We start from the raw sequence: 24,132 nt of genomic DNA, 5'->3' as shown, positions 1-24,132 counted from the left end.
AAGGACACCACAACAGATATATATATAAAATAAAGTGTATTTATTCTAGTCAAACCCTCAGCACTCTTTATGAGATTCGAGGTAAGTACAACACAGTCTTATTTAAGCATACATTAAGTCACACAGGTAAGTAATACAGTTAGGCCCTAGGGGCCACGCAAACCATATACTAAAGAAGTGGTATAAGGACCACTGTCACAGAAATAGGTTAGGCCTAGGCCATCGCTGGGGCTACACTACACTACCAACAGTTAGGAAGTGGGAGGCCCACGGGATTCAGGTGCAGAGTGGAAACACTCACGCGTAATGCGTATAGTCGATTGGAATAGTACAGTTTTGAAATAAGCAGTTTAAGGACACTTCTGAAGCAGCTAGAGAGTCGAGACTCGGAAACTAGACCCTAGGATAGTCACTACCCTTGTGAGCACCGAAGTACCCAAGTTACCTAGCCCACGGGCTGCGGGTGCATAGGTGTGAACTTGCGTCGGGTTTCGTCGTGGACTTCTATGGATGCCTGAAGGAAAGTTGCTGACAGGCAGTCAGTGCAGAGTGTCCGGTGGATCCCAAGGCCGGGATCAAGAAGGAAGGGTACCTGCAAGCAGAAGGGACAGAGTCAAGATCACCAGCCAGTGACCACGTGGAACCAGGAAGGAACCAGGCGATGTCGTGAAGATTGCAGGTGAAGGGTGAAGCTTGTCGCTGCAGCCACGGGTACCAGGAGACGTCGAGGACGACCAGGACCAGGAGGCAAGCTGTCCCACGAAGGCTCTTGCTGTCGGCGGCATCGAAGTCAAACTAGGACTCACCAAGCCTTGGCAAGCGGAACCCACGAAGAACGGAGGACTTGCTTCTGGTGCAGACCAGGAAGGTCTGGGGTGCTTCTCTTTTGCAAAGAAGCGGGAGCCAGTCTGGAGGAGCCAAACAAGAAGTGAAGATTTCAAGGTGCGTCGTCACAGAGGCCGCTAGCCAACGGGCAAGCAACCGGACAGACGCGGCAAGCAGGAAAATACAGAAGGGCCCCACGCAGGACTCGTGGAGTGTGGGGGGCTGATCTTCGGTGCAGATGGTGCTTGGGGTTGGGGCTTCTCAATCCCCGGTGCACAACTTCGAGGGTACCTCAGAAGCTGCGCTGGAAGATACTCGCCACTTTTCCCAGGTAGCCGGTCCCACGTCTCTCGTCGCCTCCATGGATCTCAGCTCGGCTGTGGATGTGGATCAGGGTCGGAGAAGTATGGAAGTCAAGGCTCTGGTCGGGCTCTGCAGTCGGTCCCTCGTAGAACTTCAGCAAAGCAAAGGGTAGTCTCTTGATGGTGCCTGTTTGCAGGGTAGCCACTCCTTGGCCACAAGGGAGATTCTTCAGTCTTCTTCTTTCGTCGAATGTCGAAGGTCCAGAGTTTCTGTTCAAGTTGCAGGTTCAGGATAATCTAATCTCCTGGGGCCCAGCTACCACTCTTATACTAATCTAGGGGGCTGGGTTGCCTGCTAGGTCACGCCTTATGGGTGGGACCTGGGAGGGGGGTGGTTACACCCCCTTCCCTTTGTCCAGTTTCGCGCCAGGACTGGGGCTGGTGTGCCCCAGCACCGGTTTCAACTGGACTATGCATGGAGCACCTTGTGTGCCCCAGGCAGTGTCTCGTTTCTTTCATCCCTCCCTGCCCCAATACACTAAGGCCTGTCTGGGGTGGTGCTCGCACCTCCCAAGGCAGGAAACCTATTGTCCAAGCCTCCCTTGCCGGGATCACTCCCAGCAGCAGGAGGTCAGACTTGTGACGTGGCAGCAGCATCCATTTTGTGATGCTGGGGCTCTGGTTAACTTTAACCGGGTAAGTAGGTTACAACAGGTCTTCTCCCGCTAGAAGGGAGGGATAATATCCTCATCCCCAGAAATGGGATGGGGGTATTATTCCAAAGTGTTAGACACCTTACACAACATGTTTTGATAAAGCCAAACCATAGTTACCATAACCGTTTAAGATTATAAGGCACTTTAAGAGTATATGGTAGGCTATATCATAGAACAGCTATAAGGACATGGTTCCGAAAGCAGCAGACAGGCTCAGATCATGCTAGAGCACCATCTCACATGTTACCAAGCACTCTGCCTCCAGGATTGTTAAGGCCTGCCATTGGAGTGGCTGATAGGTACACATGTGTCTATATATGAGATAGGTATAGGAATACTACACCTAAGCAAGGGGTGATTACACGACCTTGCCCCAGCTGAGTGATCAGCCAGTTGTGTCATAATGGAAGGCCAGGCCAGGGGTGGCATAATACATGCTGCAGCCCCTGGTAGGCCTAGGGTACACCTATGCCCTGGGTACCTAAGGTACACTGTACAGGGGCCAATAAGGTGATCCTATCCAAATGGGTTATGCACCTAAAGTACATAGTATCAATTTAGAGAGAGAACAGCAGGGCTGTGGGTCTGGTTAGCAGGCCCACAGCCACATCTAAGTCGAAAACCAGTAAAGCAAAAGCAAAAAGTGGGGGTGAACATAGAAAGCAGACCCTACTCTCCTACAGAGGACTCTTGTCCAATTCCTCCGGCCGGGACTCCCACTTATGAAGTATATTCTAAACAAGGTATTGGCCCCATAGCCTTTAATGAGGCGTGGGTTCGCTATACTAGGAAAGATGGTGTTTTACGGTGGCCGCAGAATGGCAGTTTTGAGCTCAATATCTTAGATAATTTGGAGGACACTTTGTTTAAACGAAAAGCCCGGCCGGCTATGTTGGACTCTTTTCGCTTATGGCGTAAGGAGGCCAAACAGAAAGAAATAAAACAAGCTAAAAGAGATAGGAGGGATATGTCTATTTTACAAGCTGCCCAACAGTTCAAAAATAATGAGACCGATCATGCGATTGAGGTTTCAGATAGGCAACATCGTATGGCGGTAGATAAATGTTATCCAGTGTTGTCAACTTCCCCTACAGAGAAAAATGTGGACCCTGAGAAGGATCCTTTAATGTCCCATCTGTTGAGATTACCTCCGACCTATGCGCAGGGGGCTAATGTACCTTTTACACTACCGCCTGCCCCGGGAGCGAATGCACCTTTATTATTAGCACCTGCCCCACCTGTTCCACCTGTTGTTCCACCCGTCGCTCCTCAATCGGTTCCTGCACCCCCATCACAGCCTCTTCCGGTATTACCGAGCTCTCCCCTACCTTCGTCTCCCTTTGTACCTATTACTCCCTCTTCTGCCCCGCCTAATATTCTGTCTCCTGTCCTAATGACGAATTCTCCCTCCGCTCGGAGGCGAATGGTTGATACCGTTTCTGGCCTTTTGTCCCCTCTCTTTGGGACACTTCAAATGACCCCTGTTCCTCCTCGTAGACAAACTCGTAGTCAGCTCCCAGGTCCAGATGAACGGGAAGTGTTAGATCTCCTTGCCCGAAGGTGGATCACGAATGGCCCCCAGTATAGTGTGCAAGACATTATGGTCACCTTTCAACAGTGGGAGGCACCAACGCAGAGATATGTTTTTGATACTATGTGTAACATTTTAGGTCAAGACTGGGAGGATATGGGATTGGGACCAGCCCCTCAGGGCCTGCTAGATGTTCAGGCCGAGTTTGATAAAGGGCTGATTGTGGGCGCAGAGGTTGAGGATGCGGTAAGGATGCTTGTCACATTTAGAATGATGTTTGCTTGCCGGTCTTTGCCAAAACGAGATTCCTCTGTTAGGCGAAAATTAAACACTATCCTATGAGAGAGGTTCCCCCAGTGTGGATAGAGGAGGTTGCAGCTCAGGGTGGTAATCCTCTTATACCTGCTCACTTTCAACGTGTGTGGGTACACGTTCCTTGGAAACGATCTGAGGTATTGGCCCTTAAACAGTCCTTACCGGACCCCCGTAAAAATCCTGCTGGGTACTACAAAGAGTTGTCCCAAACTGTTGATGCATGTATTATGAATTTGGCCGATATAGACATGCTAATGGGTAATGTGGTCCCACAACCAATATGGGCTAGGATTCGAAAGGAAGACCATCCCGGGGAATTGGGGGGTGATTGGGCTGCCATACTTGCCGCGGACAGACTCCAAGTGGGTGGTGCCAAACCTGAGGCTTTAATTACAGAACTCCCAGCTAGGATCATTGCCTTACTGAAAACTATGATGCCCCCTCTGCGAGTTAATTGGGATAAGTTAGCAGCTTGTAAGCAGAAAGCGGATGAAAACGTCTCTGATTTCTTCACTCGTTTTGAGGAGACGTTTATCGATCATAGTGGTCAGGATATGAGCATGGAAGGTGGCCAACGACTGTTTGTAGATAAATTTGTGTCAAATTTAGTTCCGGAAATATCTAATAAATTGAAGAATTCCGAAAGTGCGTGGGCGGTCTCCTCTTCGGCCCAGATATTGGCTACTGCTCAGTATTATGAAAATAGGGATAAAGAGGAAAGAGAGAAACTTGATAAATAAACTAAAGAGCTGAAAACAAAAGTTCTTTTGCAACAAGCTTATCCTCCTCGCCCTGCCCAACGTGAATATCAGCCGTCTCCACAATTTCAGAGACAGTTGCAGAGGCCTGGGCCTTTTGTTCCCCGACCCCCACTGGGCCAGAATCAGTGCGCCTACTGTAAAGAAGAAGGCCATTTAAAGTATAATCGCCCGGTTTTGTTACAGCGTACGAGCGGCATTCCCGGGTCATGAGGCCGGGTGGTTATCAGTCAGCACCCAGAGGTAGAGGACGGGGTACGCCGCCTAATAACCAACGTTCCATGCCCCCTGGAAACTCCACGAATTATTTTGATCAGCAAAATGTTCAGTCTACCAACTATTACAATGATAATTATTATACCGAGTATGAGAGCCAGAATTCCCAATCTAGCTAGGACAGCCATGGACAAAGTAAGGGAGTAATATCAGTCCCAGTGGACCAAAGCGGGCCTTATGTTGATGTGGTAGCACTAGGTGTTACAGAGCCATTCCTATTAGACACTGGTGCGACGAAGAGCTCTATGATTCACTCTAAACTCCCTGCGGCACCTTTGTCTGGCTGTACGAATGTTTCTGTAGGTTTTTCTGGCGCCCCAGTTCAAAACCCAGTTTCACGCCCTTTGCCCATTTCAATAGGTCTTTACAAATTGGAGGCCCCGCTCCTTTTAACAAATGGTTGTGGTGAAAATGTGTTGGGCTTGGATTTATTGAAGAGATTGTATGCGACATTACACTGTTCCCCTTCTGGTGTACGTCTTACCTTAGGTAAGAAATTGACCTCACCGATGTACTTGTCTAAAGACCAGCTCCCCCCTGAATTACAATCTCTTCCCGCCACCCTCTGGGCCACCTGCCCCAATGATGTGGGCCTCCTGCGGATCCCGCCCTACATTGTAACACTCAAGCCTAATATTAAATTTCCTCGCATTCCACAGTATAAAATTTCCAGTGACGGCGAAAAAGCTCTTTTGACTATAGTTCATGATTTGGGAGAAAATGGTGTGGTTGAAGAGACTAGAAGAAATGTATGCAATAGCCCTGTTCTGCCTGTTTTTAAATGAACCGACCCCTCTCAGCCACCTGTCTATCGTTTTGTGATTGATCTCAGAGAGGTCAACAAGATTGTAGTACCTCAATTCCCTGTTGTCCCGGATATTAATGCCCTGTTGACAATGATACCCGCCTCAGCTTCCTGGTTTTCTGTCATTGACCTCAAAAATGCTTTCTTCAGCATTCCCATTGCTGAGGAAAGTAGGGATATTTTTGGCTTCTCCTTAGCAGGCCGAAGCATCCAGTTCAAGCGGGCTCCTCAAGGTTATTGCGTGAGCCCCTCCATTTATAGTCAAGCATTAAAATCACAGCTCGATACTATGTCTTTACCACCAGGGGCCACTCTCATTCAATATGTGGATGACCTGTTGGTTGCAGCAGATTCTGAGGACACTTGTAAAAAGGCTACCATTTCACTGTTACGCCACTTATCTGACCACCACCACAAGGTTTCACCATCTAAATTACAATATTGCTGCCAAGAGGTTACCTATCTAGGTCATCTCTTGTCAAAGGAGGGACGGCGATTGACCCCAGAACGTATACAAGCAATTGCCCAAATGCCTATTCCATGTACGCAAAAAGAGGTGCGTGCCTTTTTAGGTATTACCTCTTATTGTAGACAATGGATCCCCAATTTTTCCCTTCTGGCGAAACCCTTGTTGGCACTTACTCTCAATCAATCAATCAATCAATCAATCAAAGGATTTATAGAGCGCGCCACTCACCCGGAGGGTCTAAAGGCGCTGGGGGTGGGTGGGGGGGGGCTACTGCTCGAAGAGCCAGGTCTTGAGCTGTTTCCTGAAGGAGAGATGATTCTGAGTCAGACGTAGGTGGGTGGGGAGGGAATTCCAAGTCTTAGCCGCCAGGTAGGAGAAGGATCTTCCTCCGGCGGTGGTCTTGTAGATGCGTGGGACGGTGGCGAGGGTGAGGCTGGCGGAGCGGAGCTGGTGGGTGGGCGAGTAGGATGTGAGTCGGTTGTTGAGGTATGCGGGGCCCATGTCGTGGAGAGCTTTGTGTGCGTGGGTGAGGAGCCTGAACGTGATCCTCATGCTGATGGGGAGCCAGTGCAGGTCTCTCAGCTGGGGGGAGATGTGGCTGAAGCGGGGGGTGTCCAGGATAAGTCGTGCAGAGGCGCTCTTAAAGATACACCGCACCCTCTCCCATGGACTGCCGAATGTCAGAAAAGTTTCACTGATTTACGTACTGCCTTGTGCTCTGCTCCTGTGTTAGGAACTCCTGATTACAGTAAGCCTTTCACACTCTATGTTCATGAGAAAGAGGGTTGCGCATTATCAGTTTTAACGCAACGATTTGGGGACAAGCAACGTCCACGTGCCTATTTTTCGGCCACGTTAGATCCAGTGGCCAAGGCATTACCTAGCTGTTTGAGGGCTAAAGCAGCAGCGGCAGTTTCCATTCGCCAGTCTGCTGGATTGGTATTAGATAATACCCTCATTGTCATGGTGCCGCATGCAGTAGACACCCTCCAAAATAGAACAACGACTCAACACCTCACGAGTGCCCGCCTTTCGGGGTACGAATTGACGCTCTTGGCTAGCCACATACACATTAAGCGATGTAATGCCCTGAACCCGGCAACATTGCTGCCAATTCCAGTAGAAAATGGTACTCAGGAGCAGCATGATTGCTTCCTCCGCACGGAGGAAGAGACAAGAGGCATAGTTGATTTAAAGGATACTCCACTCCCAGACCCGGATGGGTTCCTATGGGTTGACGGTTCTTGTTTTAAGCTTCCCAATGGTGAAACGACCTCAGCCTATGCAGTCACTACCTTGTACACTGTTGTGGAAACAGCGCGTATTATACATAATTCAGCCCAGGCAGCTGAATTGATAGCACTGACTAGAGCTTGTGTGTTGGCTGAAGGAAAAAGGGTGAATGTGTATACTGATAGTCAGTATGCGTTTGGAGTGCCCCATTGTTTTGGCCTCCTGTGGAAGGAAAGAGGGTTTCTCACATCCCATGGCACTAAGATACAGCATGGCCAATTGGTAAATGACCTTCTTGAATCACTTACCTTGCCCACTCAGATAGCAATTGTGAAGTGTAGTGCACATAAGAAGATCACTGATGATGTAGGTCAAGGAAATGCTTTCGCAGACCAGATAGCGAAAGAGACAGCTAGAGACACTACAAGCCGCATGTATGTTGCGGGCTCTGCTAGATGGGTTGCACAAGGAGGGATGTGTGAGAATACTGTGAACAGTGTGAAAATGATCCAGGCAGAAGCCACAGAGAAAGAATTGAGTACGTGGAAAGAGAGTATAGGAAGGTTGGATGTGACAGGGTGCTGGACAGACTTGTCGGAACATCAACGCTGGTTGTTACCAGATGCTTATGTACTCCCAGTAGTTACCATGGCACATGGTCCAGCCCACATAAGCGCTAAAGGTATATGCAAACTTCTGGCTCCGGTATGGCAGAATGTGGGGATCCCTAAATGTGCAGACAATCTGGTTAAGCATTGTATTATATGCTTAATGCATAACCCGGGGAAGGGAACACCAACTCCGGCAGGCCACTTTGCTCCCCCAACGTACCCTTTTGAGGTTTCGCAAATAGATTACATTCACATGGAACGATGTAACAATCTGAAGTATGTTCTTGTTGTGGCATGTGCCTTCTCCCGATGGATAGAGGCCTATCCCCTGAAAGATAATACTGCTCTATCCACGGCAAAAGTCCTTTTGAAGGAGTTTGTGCCGAGATTTGGGTTACCCAGAATTATTTGGAGTGACAACGGAAGTGAATTTGGGGGTCAGATCATGCAGAAAGTATGTACAGGCCTTGGCATTAAACAAAAGTTCCACGCAGCAAACCATCCTCAGTCAGCAGGTTTGGTGGAATGCTATAATGGCACTCTTAAGCTTAAACTTGTGAAAATACAAGCCAGCACGAGTCTTGCTTGGCCTGATGCCTTGCCCTTGGCTCTCTTATCCACCAGAACAACCACCCATTCCCGTATGGGGCTTAGTCCTTATGAGGTTGTGTTTGGACGCCCTGCAAATGTTTGGGGAGTTCCAAGGCCAAAGAAATACTCCGAGATAGAGCATCCATTGTTGATTGACTATTTGCATGATCTCACCACTAAGTTACGTGTCCTTCACCAACAGGTACAAGATACTTTGCCTCAGGCTTCAACGGATCCTGGTCATACCATACGGCCCGGAGATTGGGTCTGCATTAAAAACTTCCAGAGGTCGAAGAACTTGGAACCTCGCTGGAGAGAACCTCGTCAAGTACTTCTAACGACGCATACTGCAGTGAAGGTGGTCGGCAAAAAGAACTGGGTACATGGGGTACATTGCAAGAAAGTGCCCCTACCTTTGCCTTATGATCAGTGGGTTCGTAACCCAATTAGCGATTCTGAAAGTGAAAGAATACCAAGATTTGGACTGTTTAGCGATGCACACCTAGACTTTGCCAGATCAGAGAAAGATGACGACGAGGTCCTCCAAGCAGCTATACCACCGGCATTGAAATTGGACACTACTAAACCACATCTCCTTTTCCAAGAACAAACTGTACCTGGTTCCCAGAGGTACGATTTGAGGCCCAGAGTGAACAAAATACCTCAATAGTGCCTCATTGACTTTGTCTTTATCCCAATTTCCACATGTTGCAGGGCCGTGATCGTAGTCTCAGAATTGTGACCCAAGGTGTGGCTCTAGGCCTGTGGGACTTGTAGGAAAATAAAAAGAACTACAGACAATCACAGCTGAGTGAAGCAACCTCCCGTCACGGGCAACATTTAGAGATGGAAATGACTGTTCAAAAGGGAACGGACAAAATACAAACAATGAGCACGAAGCATTGTAAATTATTGCATAATCGTTTTGTAGTGGCTTTAATAATATTGATTTTAATGTTTATTATATTCTCTTGCATAGGATGGGGACTACATGTAATTTTTACGCAGCCTATTCCCAAAGTTACCGTTGAAATGCATACACATGTCGCTCTACCCCCTCATGTTGAGTCAAGAAGGAGTGAATTCCGTAACAACACATTTGTTTCTATGCTACACCAACATCAATTGGCTACTAATGCGACAAACTGTTGGGTTTGTGGTCTTCTGCCAAGTTCAGTGAATACTGGAATACCATACATTACCCTTCCTTTTTCATTTAATGGTTCGTGTAGTGCATGGTGGGAATTGAGTGCCAGTTGGGTATTTTCTGGAGATGGTGATACCCGAGACGTAAGGAGCTTGGGAGTACATCTATACCATTTATGTTGGCGGGACAGAAAAAGGATATATGGGACGAATAGTGAGAAGTCAGAATATGCTGATCGCCAAACCAGATCTACGGATTTGTATTTCCTGCCCTCTAATAAAACCTCTCGAAAAGGACAAACTTTTCTAGTGGTACCTGGACAAGCACCATTCTGTATTAGGAAAGGAGGGTTAGAATATAAAGGTACAAGCAAATGCCAACATATTGTGACCTTGAATGGGACAGATTGGCCTCGCATGGTTCCCTCACGTAATACATACTTCGTGTGTGGAAATAAGGCTTACACTTCTCTACCTGGTAATTGGAGAGGCACTTGTTATATCGCTTGGTTGTTGACCCCTACATATATAGCAGATGCCAAGCATCATTTACAGAAAAGAAGGGTGGCGTCAGACCAGGATACGTCAGGACAAGAAGTCGGGATGTCTTGAAAGGACTTCTTCCATTCTGGGGCCAATAGCCAACAGTAGAGACATAAGACAACTAATTCGAGTTGTAGAAGCCACTGTCAATGAAACAGCTGGAGCTTTGAGTAATCTCACTGCAGAACTCGCTGCTGACCGCCTTGTCACGCTTCAGAACAGGATGGTATTAGATATTATTCTTGCTGACCGTGGGGGCGTATGCAAATTGATCGGATCTAGCTGTTGCATTTATATTCCAGACAACGTCCCTACAGTATACCAAGCCATCTCTAAACTACACAAGATCGCTGAGTCCGTTCACCAGGATGAAGGGAATTGGTCTCTGATGGGATGGTTTGGGGGACTACTGTCTACATGGGGATGGAAGATTCTTACCTTTGTCGTAGCGACTATGGCTATTCTCTTCTCATGTTGCCTTTGCCTACAATGTGGTCCCGCTATATGCGGGCTCTGCGCCACCCTGTGTGTTCCAAATCCTGTATCCCAGAAAGCAGAGAACACGAAGATAATGCTGCAACAACAGCTAGTAGATTTCATGGCTATTGAAGTCGATTCTGATTAACAACAGCCTCTGTGTTTTTGCCTGAGTAATGGCAAAAGGAGGGTCTGAGGAAATTTGATTACGGCTCCATCTTGCGTATTGACACCATTGTGATGTTGCCCTCACTCAGGCACCGACGACCTTCATAGCGTTTCTTTCATACTCTGTACTGTAACATGTTAAACAACCTTTTCCTGTCTCTCTGAGCAAAGTACATTCTGAGACCCGGCTCGAAGCAACTAATTCTCGTGATAACCATCTATTGACCCTTGGTGATCCTTCTCTGCCTCTCCAATTGTTTTACGAATCACCACCTGCAACACGCAAACACGTCCTGTTGTAAATTAATTTAACTTAGGAATGCTCATGCCACCTGGCCTATAGGGTCAGGTAGAGAACACGACCCTAGGGAAGGAATTTCTATTACCTATTATCCTGTATCTTGTACAAAGAATGTTTGCTAGTGTATGATTTGTTTGTTTTTATTGCACATTGAGGGGGTTGTTGCTTTAGGGGATTCAAGCGCTATAAAAGACTGTGAGCCACGGATTGAAGTGGCAGTCTCCTGAGAACCTATCACTGATGTACTTCTAGGACAACTGTACCTAGCTGCAGCTAATAATTTGAAGTTCCTATGCCAACAGAGTGTTCCGTGTCTCTGTACATTTAGAAGGCAAACTCAGAAGATTTCAGGCATACCCTGCGCCGCCAGGCCTAATTCAGCCTGGTTCTTCACGCCCACCACACATTAATCGAAGAGCGGGGAAGCGGTGGGGTGTGTATTAGTGGATTATAAATGCATTTTTCCAAAGATATGGCTAATTATGGTGAGGTGTGAGAGATGGATGGCACATGCTGCATCGAAATGCCTATTCTGTGTAAATAAATTAACAGATGTAACTATTCAACAGGGCACTCAGATCTGATTGGGAGACAGTGAGGACTTCCAAAAGTTATGGTGTCCTGTGGCAAACGTGGCAACCCGAATTGAATGGACTTTGTGCTGTGTGCCCTCAACCTCCAAGGAAACAAATTCCATCTCTACCAGGGAATGATTCACTACAGATGTGCACTGAGTTACCTAGTGTCGTCCAGGGTTCTGCAACCAAATATAACCGCGGAGGCGCTCATTGGTTTCATCTTTTTAGAGGTCGCAACGACTAACCTTGCAAAGCACTACTTACTTCAAAAATCGGAAGCCATTTAACCACTGCATTGAAGTGTACAGAGACAACTTTTAACCCGCACTTGAGGACCTATTTATGGTAAAGTAATTCAGTCATAGCGAGCCCCCTATTTAAAATCCAGGTGTAAATGAATTGGTGCTTACCTTCTCTCACTTTAGGTCATTTTGACACAAGCTGCAGAGCTCTGAAAGCCCAGGGGACCAAATGAGCACTATATAAGAACAACTATAAATGTAATAATTAATAAAAATAAAAAAAGACAACATGGGGAGAGGAGTTGGCCTAATGGCTAGGGCGGTCGACCTCGAATCTGGGGAACTGGGTTCGAGTCTCGGCAATGATGCTGAACATCCTGTGATTCTGGGCAAATCACTTAATCTCCCTGTGCCTAACAAAATTACAAATGAATGTGTCCTCATGTAATGCAACTGGTGCTATGTAAAGCGCTCTGATACCCGATTCGGGTAAAGTTCGCGCTATATAAAACTCTTTAAAAAAAAATCTGAAAGCCACCCTCGCATCTCCTGGGGCCACCACCACAACCCGTTGAACAACCCTTGCGATCAGGGGTGATAGGAAGTGGGGTTCAAAAAAAGTGGTCGGATGACCCCATGCAGCAGCCCACTGTTCCGTTTAACAACTGATGCATTTTGGGGGCTGGGGTCTTTGTTTACTTGGACTTAAACCAGTTGGGTTAAAGTGCAAAATGACCATAGTTTCTAAAAGTAAAGTTATTACAAATTCACTGGACACCCAAGTGAGTAGAAGTGTCTTTATTGCGAGTCTCCACTCTCCGCCACTACAAACGCCCTGCACGCAAAGCCTCACAGTTTTCTTCTCGACCCCAACATTCTAAAGCAGGCTTCAGCCCAAACGGCAGGAATGCACCATATAGAGGAGATAGGGGGGAGGGGATACCAATATAATGTTATAACAAAATAAAGGAACTACCTTGACTGTATACATTAATAAAGCTCAGATTAGAATTACGAATTACAACAAAAGTCTAGGACTGGACGACGGTACCCCGGCTGACATGGAGACATGAGACCCGTGCCTGGCGCTGACCTCCACCAGGCTTCACTTCAAAGGTCGACAGACTCAGCCTGAGCACAGAGCGGGGGCTCAAGGCGCTGGTTGTTTGAGCCGTGCTGCCATAACAAAGGTACAGTATTCTGCTCGCTGACCCCTGTGACCCCAAACAGTCCACATAACGTTCCTCCCTCTCACCAAAAGGTCAGCGCCTACCCCCGTCCTCAGTCCGTTCACACCTTGTTACCCTTACAACGGTCCCAGTGTTTTGCCCTTTGACCCCGACAGGTAGCACGTGCGCGACACTGGCGTTTATAAACAGGCCCCTCGCGTTTCCCGCAGTCTCCCTGGGGTCCTCTGCGGCTCACACCAGTTTCCTGTTTGTTGACTGGTTCTTGCATGACCCGCCCCTCTTGCCCTAGGAATTTCTCAGTCCATCTCTGTTCCCATAGTCTTCAAACCCTAGCTCCCACCCTGCCCTTCCCACCCAGCTTGGCAGATCATCTCCTCTTACTCCAATAGGGGAGGGCGTAGGAGCAGCCTGAGGAGCAGCCTGCAGGGTGGGCAAGTACACTATGTGTGAGTGAGTAGGGTAACGCAAAATGAGAAGTGGGCAAGCCAGAGAATTCATGGGAAAAGCCGAGACAGGGCTCTAGCTTGGCTCTATGAGCCCAAACACGAGCCGAGCCAGAAAAAGAATTGTCATCTCAATTCAGGGTGTGCTTGTCAATAGTGTAGCAGGTACAGTGGCACCAGGACCCATGGGTATGAAAGCCCTCTAGAATCTCGTTATGGCTTCCAACCTGTGGGGGACGCCCAGCTTCCTCTCTTGCAGCCCAGCCCATAGCATATCTGATATTCCACAGTAAATGCCACAATAAAGCATTCTGCAAACGGCCAATAAAATGAACAATGCAAGCTCTGTTATATATATATCATGTAAAATATATATCAAGACTCTTTAAAATGAAAAACATACTTTTTGAATATGCATTTTATATGAGATCTCATAAAAGAACTAACTATGTGTTTCCTAATATTTTGACTGTTGCGATAGTCAGTCCAATGCTTATAATGCTAAATTCAAATCTACAAGTCCCAGAATGTTCAGTGCTGTTTATCGAAAGTTAGGACTGGCTGAAAGTGTTACAGGACGTGTCCACATGGTAACTTTATTGTACACTGGAATTTACATACCGCAATGAATAACTGAAGTAATTGAAAATGTACATCGTGCTAATTTCTATTGTAAAGCACACTTAGGACACGTGTGCTGTATAAAACTGCACAATTGTTATATGTCAAATGTAATACTGTTTTATACGTATTTCCAACATGTTCATTTTCAGTACCGCAACACAGTGGTATAAGTGACTAATTCTCAAAGTTGTGAGGCATGCATGTTATGGCTTCAAACAAACAGTTTGAAGTGCCATCTCTACTTCTAGTCTAGACATACAATTAACAAAACTGCAAGAATTGTTTTAAGTTGCTGTAAAAGCTTCTCTTTTGAGACTCCATTTCACTGCAAAAATGTTTGCTTCATTGAGGGCTGGTTTGGCTCCAAATGCCCCCACCCTTGTGTGATCACAGACAATATGAAAGAGACGGGCATTAAATGACACCCAGCAGGGCGAGGAGCATGAGAGGAATGGAGCCGGATGCCCTGCTGAGACCCCTCTGAGTGGTACCAAAGTGCTCCTAGACGCCCCCTGTCTCAATGCAGACCAGTACTAAGTAAACACAGAAGAGTCACTTCCAAATTCCATCAAACCGGTTTCTCGTGGCCTGCTGGCTTGGGATCAGACTAAAGTCCTTATCACCCTTTACCTCACACCACTGTCCCTGCACCTCCACCCAAAATTATAGCAGTAATTTATTTACAGCACTTATAGAGAGAGGGAAACCGTTGTACTAAGCACCTTTTCTCTAGATAGTTGCTTTTCTTTCTTTCTCGATTTTTTTTATTTCTATTTCTTTCTATTGTGGCTTTTGCGGGGCATCCTCTACTGTGTTCAATTTCCTACTTAACCCTTTCATGCACACCTGTGCCAGCCTATCAGTTGGGTAACCAGAATTTTAAAGCCCAAAATTGGGATATTTCTCACAAATAGAAGGAGGACTACAATTTTACTTCAACCGAGTGAACGGAATGACCGCGCTAATCACCATAGAATTACAGAAAAGGCAGTAAGAGCATACAGGAAATTCAATTTTTAACGTCAGTATCATGCCTGTTATTTAAATTGCTTTCTTATAACAGCTGCTAACTATCCCCGCTTTGGAAAACATAAAAAGGCCCCTCCCACCGTTTCACTAGACCCTCTCTAAAAACCGGAATAAGACCTAAATTTCCCAAAATCTGCCGGGACAGCTAGTGGAAAACCGGGACTGTCCTGGCAAATCCAGGGATCCTGGTCAACTTACCTATAAGGGACGGCCAGGGTACGCAATTTAAACCTGACGCGGCCTCCTAGGGAGATGGCAGTCCATTCTTTACTTCAGGCTGGTGCTTGCGTTCCACAAGTACAAGAGGCCAAACGTCACCCAGTGTGCTTTGTCACCCCAAGATCCACCCAGGTTCCTGCCAATCAGGGACGCTGCAGGGATGTCCTTGTCCTTTTCCTCTGCAAGGGAGGGGGCAGAGACATTTTAAGGCATGAGCAAAATGGGCTCTGACCCAGTGCCCCAGCCTTTCAGCCCCCCACCCCCTGATAGAGGTAGCTCTGTTTTGCAGAGCTTACCCGTGTGATCTTGAATAATTCTTAAACAGGTTGTTTTGAATACCGTTTCCCTTTATCTTATTTTTAAAGTGGGTGATGTGTGAGACTATTACAGACATTTTGCAGAGAAATGTTGTGTTTATGTTTCTTGCAACATCCATTAAAAAGTTTATTTTAGAGCAAAACAGAACCTCACATATGATAAATGGGAAGGGGTCACAGAGATTACCTGCAGTAATGTTAGTGAGCTGCTGCTGTGTTACAATATTGAAAACAACCATAAATATCCCTAAATATTAGATGTAAACACATTTAGAATTTGAATGAGTGAGCCTGTGCACTCAATGTTCTGGCCAAAGAGGGCATGAAAGAGCTGAAATTAGATCATAAATTCAAAATTGTTCCGAACAGGGGCCCCCAAAACACGTTTGGCCCAGGGCCCCCAAAATCCTTAAGCTGTCCCTGGTGGAAGGAGTGAGTGGAAGGTCTACACATGCACAACCTTCCCTCTTGAATTCCAGACATGCCTCGAATGCACAACCCAAAGCATGGAGATAACCAGTCAGTAGCCAGAATCATTTACATAACAAACACACACTGCTAGGCGTTCGTACAAACACACCACACACCTCCAGTGGTGCTGGAACTATCTCCAGAGTGCCTTCTCACTACATTCATAAAGTCGAAAAGCCTATTTGAACATTTGCTGTGTAGAAAGTGTAGAAACAACCAAACTCAGTGGAAATATGTTGTTCCTCTTTTCACCTACTACAAACCACACAAGCATTTTTTGAATAAGGGTGCAGCAGTGTCTTTTAAACTGCATTTTCTCAAAACACGAATGGAACTTTGGACGGTGGTGAGCTGTGTGACGATGAATTACAGTAGTTTAGGAGCAAGGTCGTACAGTGGCAGAAAATAGGCCCCGGCACCAAAACAATTCACACATAGGATAAAAAAAATGTTTAAAAGCAAAGACAACACCCTGCCAGCTACACACACTACACGGTGTATCTTGCTGCCCATTTAGATAAGCACTTGAATGTCCCACAAAGGGGCGGTAAGGCCTATGTAGCTGCAATACCATAAACATGGTATGATAAGCTGGTATGGTCGTATGACGCAGAGGCTCCTTACATTATCCATGGGTAGTCACACTATATGATTTATAAAGCGGCGCAATGTACCTCAATCAGATTGCGGGACCGGAATGCACACGTGTCCAACTGTGGACATGAGTAACTGCTACTATAAACACTTCTTGCCGGACATGCGGGAAGGGGAGGGAAGGGTGGGTAACGTTTATTTTTTTTTTGTTTTGTTTTTTAGTTAGGTTGTTGGCAACGTATTAAGCACTGATTGATTTAAGTACTCATGGTATGTTGTTATTAGACTCCAGATGAGGGAATAAGAGCTGGCAGCATAAGCACTGGTTTGCAATCGGAGATTCAATTACAGAGGATAGATTATTTAACAATGTCTAGCGAGGATTCACATAATGCATTGGCACTGTCGCTGTGTATTCTTCTATACTGTTTGAGACTGTATGTCATTCTACTATGTGTAACTATGATATTGTACCACGTCATGTTGCCTAAGTAGATGGTTGTGTAAAATCAATAAAAAATAGATTTAAAAAAAAAAAAAAAAAAGATAAGCTGGTATGGTCAACTACTTTATCAAGAGTTATGTTCCTATCTAAACAGGCTTCCCATGAGGAGATGTGGCCTAGATGGCTAGAGCTTCTGACTTGTACCTAGGGAAGCAGGTTCGAATCCCAGCCATGGGTCAACATCTTTTGATTCTGGGGAAATCATTTAATCTCCCAGTGCCTACAAAAATAGTTCGACATTCGGTTCTCTTGTAAAAAATGTCTAGTTCTCATATAATAGCATACAACAATGTCTCAACAGGTAATACTCACAGACAGTTATATAAATATGCAAAATAATTGCAGGAAGGGGCGACAAGGAGACATTCATGGTTGTTTGACAAATGCAAGGAGCAGTCTATATTTGGAAAAGTTAGAGAACAGCATCAGCACCGTTTACATTAGATGTGCGTGTAACCCATGAAATCTTGTCAACATATGTGCTCATGCAAAAAAAGTGAACGATGCAAGTGACAGGTGAAACAGCGAAAAACGGCGCTAGAAAAACAGTCACGTAAATAATTGCAAAACTATAAAGGTTCAAAGCAATAAATTCAAAGTGGTTAACAAGTTAGAGAACCAAAAATGCGCCAAAAGTTGCACCGGGTTGTCCACGTACATTTAACGTAAATAGTGCTGATGCTGTTCTCTAACATTTCCACAATTAGACTGCTCCTTGCATTTGTCAAGCAACCATTAATGTCTCCTTGTCTCCTCCTTTCTGCAATTATTTTGCATGTTTTATATAACTGTCTGTGAATATTACCTGTTGAGACATTGTTGTATGCTACAAAACACAAATCACCCAGGTCTCAACTGGGTCTACGGGTACCCATCTGTAGTTTTTACTGGGTCTCATGTAAAGAACTCTAATGCCCTTGGGCTGAGTTGACCCTATATAAAATTGCAAATGCTGGCAAATAACCGGAACTAACCACTGGTAACTCATTTCCAAGCCTTATGGAATTACGAATCCTAAATCTTAATCACTGCAATTTACAGTATTAGAGTCTCGTATAAATTTTCCTGAAAGGTGAATGAGTATGTGATTCACCCATTTAAAGGATGAATGGATATTAAACATGATATCTTAATAAACTGGATCATATGCTGTTCTATAACAGTAATTTAGAGCTCCATTCATAATAATATTCATATTCGGAAATAGCTTGAATATGACATACTATGGTTGGAAGTGGGAACCCCCCACTTAGGAGCATTACTTGAAAAGGTTGATAAACGGATTAAGATGGATGAGATAGGCCCAGGGTATGTTAATTGCCTAACATTTGCTCTATTGTTTAGATCTGCGGTGAGCAAGAGTTGGGTAGCAATAGGTATTTGGAAGTGCCTTCCTGCTACACAGTTTTAATGTAGGTTATATAAGGGTTTGGGCCTTGTAAAGGGTGAAGTAACCATGCAATGTAACACAAAGTATTCAGAGCTATGTTTTACAATTTGCCATGCTGATTGTTAGGTATGTGGTCTTCTTGAGAAGTGTCTTTGTTAATTTTTGTTTTCTGTTTTGTTAATGTATGAAAATTGCAAATAAAAATATAATTTAAAATATATATATATATATGACATACTATCCTAACTCACTCCCACATCCGAATAATAATTCATTGTTATTTAGAGCTCTCATCTTGATCATACACAGTGTCACTCAAAGTCCTTATCAAATTCCCAAAATAAATTTTAGGTGTGATCCTAATACACTAGAGTCACCACCAGCTCCGTTGATGAAAATAGCTCAACTCGCCCATTGCTCCGCTCTTGATAAAATGTGCACACATTCTGGGGTGCTCCTAAAAATGCCCAAAAGATGTCTACTTTGGTCATGATATCGTACATGTTTACCGAAACCAATCTGTTGAACCAAAAGACTGCCAAAGATATAAAAGAACAACCAGAAAATGACTGAGGTTTGGCTAGAGCAGTGTTTCTTAATCTTTTGACTTCTGAGACCCCTACTGAATCCTTACTGGAAGCCGGGGACCCCGTGTAAGCAATTCAAAAAGTAATGCAATATGCTTGACTCTAGTGCATCATTTTGTCCTCTTTGCTCTGAATGCATGCTCTGTTTTTGTTGGTGCACATCAGTACTTCAATTGAAACCTTTGATCATCCATATTAGATTCCCTTTGCTCTACTTCCACAAATCAAGATAAGTGTACCAACTTAATTTTTAGCTGCCAGTTTCTAATTCCTCCAGATGTACAGAGTGTTTTAACATTTTCAGTTTTCAATTTTGCTTTAATAATCTCCTAATATTATTACATTTATCTAACAGTCACACTTACTAGTTTACAAATTAAGCACTGCACCATATCATATCTACCTTTCTGGGCAGATGTTGAATATTTTCACAACAGATGGCCTCAAGAGTTTTCTTATTTTGTGGCTGCTCTAACTTTGTTAACTTAGCCTGTCGCCTTTCACTGTTAATGGTGTTAATAGTGATGGTTATTACACAAAGTTCTCACCTAGCAAATATCTCACTAGCATCACAGCGCCTGTACCCCAGGCTGGGGACTGACTGGTGGTACGCTCCCAGTGGTGAGAAGAAGTTCTAAAATGGACCTGACCCTTTACCAAACCACCCACCCAACAAGTATTTATCTAAATCATTTATAGCATGAATTTTATATTATACTGTGTTCTCATTCTAATTCTATAGAATTTACTACACCAGACGAGGCGTGAAGCTCTTTATGGAGGGCAAGATGCTGCCCAGGAACCCAAATTTAGTGGTTAATCCAGTACTTACTGATTATTGTTTGTTATTGGGATTAGTCTGTGCTCTCAAAGGGATCATTCCATTCATCTGCTCCAGTTTACTTCTAGTGGATTAAATTGGAAGCGTTAGCTGTGATCATTATGGGGGCTATGCGAGTGCATGCAAATGGTTGGTGGGATTAACCGATAAAATAAACGAGATTATGCGCTGATAGATTGCAGGGCTATGGTTTCAAAGGCGATGATGTGACCTAGGAAATTAAACAAATTTTGGTCATTTTGGAGGAATGTAATAATAGAGATTAAGGGAAGCCAGTGAGCAAATTAAGAGTAGGCTGTGAGAGAGAAGGCATGTAAATTACTCTTTCCTTAACCATGGAAAGAGTAATTTAAACGAAAATAATTAGAGGCAACAGTTGGATATTTTAAATCAGGGTCAGTTTTTAAACATAGTTTAGTAATATGAAGCTGAATTTTTTAGATAGAATGGCATTTGAAGATGCAAAACTGTAGGACGAAAAGGACGAAACAATATTATTTGCATATGAGATAGTGCTATATTGGTTACTTTTAATTGGCACTAGAAACTGACGAACTGTCTGTCGCTGCCAGGTTATCTCTAGACCATTGGCATTAAATAACATACTGCTCTTAATACTATAGTGTTGCTTTTTATAAGCAGTGCAAATTAAAGGTGTTACTATTAACTCATTTAATGGTACTTGATTTCTTTCTTTCAGAAGGATGAAAGGCTGAATTGGCTTTACTGGGATTTGAACTCATATCATGTAGATCACACAAAAGTCAGTGGCAAGTGTTTAACTTCCTGAGCCATATTGCAATTTATTTGTGAAAGATGTATATTAATCTGCTTACTATTAAAGACTTTAATATGAATTAGCTAAATATCAGATTGTAGGCAATCACTTTTTATTTTATTTTGCACCCAGATATGTGTGGAGTTTGAAAGGCACCTTGCGCCTGACCATATCCATACCCAGTTGTCTAAACTTGTAATCGAAGGAATCTCCTAACCAGCAGGTGGGAAGCAATTACAATTTAAATGGTATTTTTTGTCCAAAAGGTCACACCTGCTGCATACATTAGACAGGGGAAGTACCAAGAGTATTGGAGAAAGCAAGTTGAAACATCATAACATTGTTTAATATATAGTACACGATGTATAATGTGTGTAATATTTCAATAGACCTGCTATGACACAGGAATACTACAAAATTAACTGACTTTTTGGTCTTTAATGGAGTCGAGCCCTGAAAAAATATGGAAGAAAGAGTACAAAGTCAAAATGGCTTAGTTTGAGTGCTATAGCATACCTCTATACTATTGGTTCCTTTTAAGCCTATTAAAAATATGTGTTGCCATGACAGCACATATTTGCACTTCTTGGGAGACTTGTACTTTTAAAATATATTTGTAAATTGCCTAATGAAAGAAGGAGGGGTTAATATCTATTCGTTTTAGAAACAATTGACTTAATTTTCTTTTGTCACCCTTTGCCCCAACCAAAAGTAAAATAAAAGGATTAGCAGTAGTAATTTGCTAGGAAAATGTTGTTTGAAGTTTTCTGTTAAATTAGGCCTCACAATTTGGAGTCCAGGATATTATTGGACTGGTCTGTAAAGTACTCTTGTGCTGGCAAATAGGACAGCTTGAAAGGGCCAGTTTGTGGGCCCTGTTTTTTGGTCCAATTACGGCCCAGGGGATCAAAAACACTAGCTTTTTCAAACTGGTACATCTGGCAGTGCCAGGGTGTCCAACAAGCCAGTCCAACACTGGCCCAGAGTGCTTGTTTTAAAAGAAAAGCTCAAAAACTAAATTTTCAATTTCCTGTTCCATTGTTCCGATAATCCTCCATAACACGAGGGAGTGCAGCAGTACCCCTAGTTCCAGGACCGCTGCACACAGCTGGTTCAACATTAGACCTAGTATTCATACATACAGTCACCATCTCTCTATACACACACACACACACACAGTCACCATCTCTCTATGCACACACATACAGTCACCATCTCTCTAAGCACACACACAGTCACTATCTCTCTATGCACACACGCAGTCACCATCTCTCTATGCACGCACACAGCCACCATCTCTCTATGCACACACAGTCACCATCTCTCTATGCACACACTCACACACACAGTCACCATCTCTCTATGCACACACACAGTCACCATTTCTCTATGCATACACACACACAGTCACCATCTCTCTATGCACACACATACAGTCGCCATCTCTTTATGCACACACACAGTCACCATCTCTCCAGGAGCTGCTGCTGCCGTCTCCCAGAGGACCGCCTGCCCTTGAGGTGGATTACTGTCGGCTGAAGGCCGCCCGGCGCCTTCTCTTTATAGTGGGATAAAGAGTTTGCGCTCAATGTGAGAAGCTTTAACCATCTGTCACCTCTTCACGTGAGCATCTCTGGTGTCAGACCTCGCGGGGAATCACTGGCCATTCTGCCACTCTGATATTTCCCTGGTTGGTGACAGGATGCTTGAAAGGCTACCATGACCCAACTAAGACCCCATGGTTCCAAACTAGTCAAAACTTCCTGCACTATGGGGCTTTTTTTTTGTTTTTACACATTTTTGGAAGGGCCGTTTTTGCTTTCCAGGCTTACTCTGGGAGTTGCCCGAGACTGGTGTCTCTCCTAGAAAAGGCATTGAACTAATTTAAGGCAGCACTTAAAGCTCTGGTAACAAGATGGTAGCCTGGAACACTGCATCCTATCTGGGCAGGTCTTTACTGACAGGCCCTGGTCCTACAAAGGCCAAAAAGCAAACAATGTGCAACATGTCCACATCATGGCGGCAACTCTGGTAAGACGACACACATTCATTTAGACTGCAGAGACCCTGGAATGCGCCTGGACCGCAGCCAGCTGCCATACTGGGTTCTGGTGGAAAGAATTATTAGAAGAGCAGCCAGATGTATTTTTTTATAACAAAGAATTGGCTGAATTCTTACAACAATACAATGCTCTCAGTGTTGGTACCCACTATTTCATCTTTTTAATTTCAAAACCAAGAGAGAAGAATGTGCAGTAGGGTTATAATTAAATCCTCTTCATTTCAGTGCCAGGGATGGGAATGTTTGAGTCTGACATGTAAACTCACCCAGCAGAAAAGGTCCACGTGTCTGTAATAAACGTTCCATCTCAGCAGCCTTCGAACTTCTGGCCCACAGTCTTATCTGCCAGACTGCCAGGATAGTCTTAGGTAAGTTCAAAGTTTGTCTGCAAGGTGGCTCAGACCTCCTAGCGGAGACCTTAACACAATGCTTAGCAGAGTTGGGTTCTTCCCACCTTGCTTGGCATTTCTCAAATCATGGGGCATTCCAATGATACCATTTTTGCAGGTCACCATGCTACTACACCAGTCATCTGGTCGGACAATTTTCTATTTTCTTCCACTTTGGAATCACTTGGACCTATAACAAAGGTCTCTGACCCAATCAACCCTTTTAAGAATTGGGTGTAGTCCCATATGAAGGAAGGGTGATTGATAAAACACCATGTGGGGAATTCTTTGTATTCTAGTGAGTAGAAACCTTGGCACGCATGCGAAATTCTGTCTTTACGATTCCAAAATAAAGGCTTTATTGTCACAACCAAGTACCTCCCACGAGATGCGTGGTCAAGACCATCACGCCAACTGGTTCTCGTCTGAAATTACGGTCTTATCGGCAGAAAAAAAGTGTACTCTAATTAAAACTGGGTAGCATATGGTTATTTAAATAAACAAGAGAATAGTTATTGCTGCTCAACAATTCTGATGAGGCTCAGGAATTAGCAGAGCAAGCAACCAGCCTCCCACTCCCTTTAAAATAGTTGTGCCTCTAAGTTCAGTAATGCACAGGGTTTCTCTCACATAAATCACTCTCGGAAATTTTGTGATAGCTGAACAATTTTGTCATTAATAAAATCAAGAAGATTTGTTAAACCATGACCACAGCTGATAAACAGACATTAGATCTTTCAGACTGGCCCTTACTCAGGACCTGCCTTCTCTAACACTATAGAGAATCTGCGGTTGATTACATTTCT

At 44.5% G+C, this 24,132-nt stretch overlaps 1 protein-coding gene across 1 annotated transcript in view; it reads right to left on the bottom strand.

Annotated features, from left to right (window-relative positions):
• ABCG4 (ATP binding cassette subfamily G member 4) overlaps positions 1-24,132 on the bottom strand; it is a 197,376-nt gene that overhangs the window by 83,756 nt on the left and 89,488 nt on the right. The gene's annotated exons all lie outside the window — the stretch shown is intronic.

Source organism: Triturus cristatus, chromosome 3_1 (assembly GCF_964204655.1).
Source record: "Triturus cristatus chromosome 3_1, aTriCri1.1, whole genome shotgun sequence".
Taxonomy (NCBI): domain Eukaryota; kingdom Metazoa; phylum Chordata; class Amphibia; order Caudata; family Salamandridae; genus Triturus; species Triturus cristatus.
Note: the sequence above shows the minus strand (reverse complement) of the source record. Positions and strands in the feature narration are given on the sequence as shown.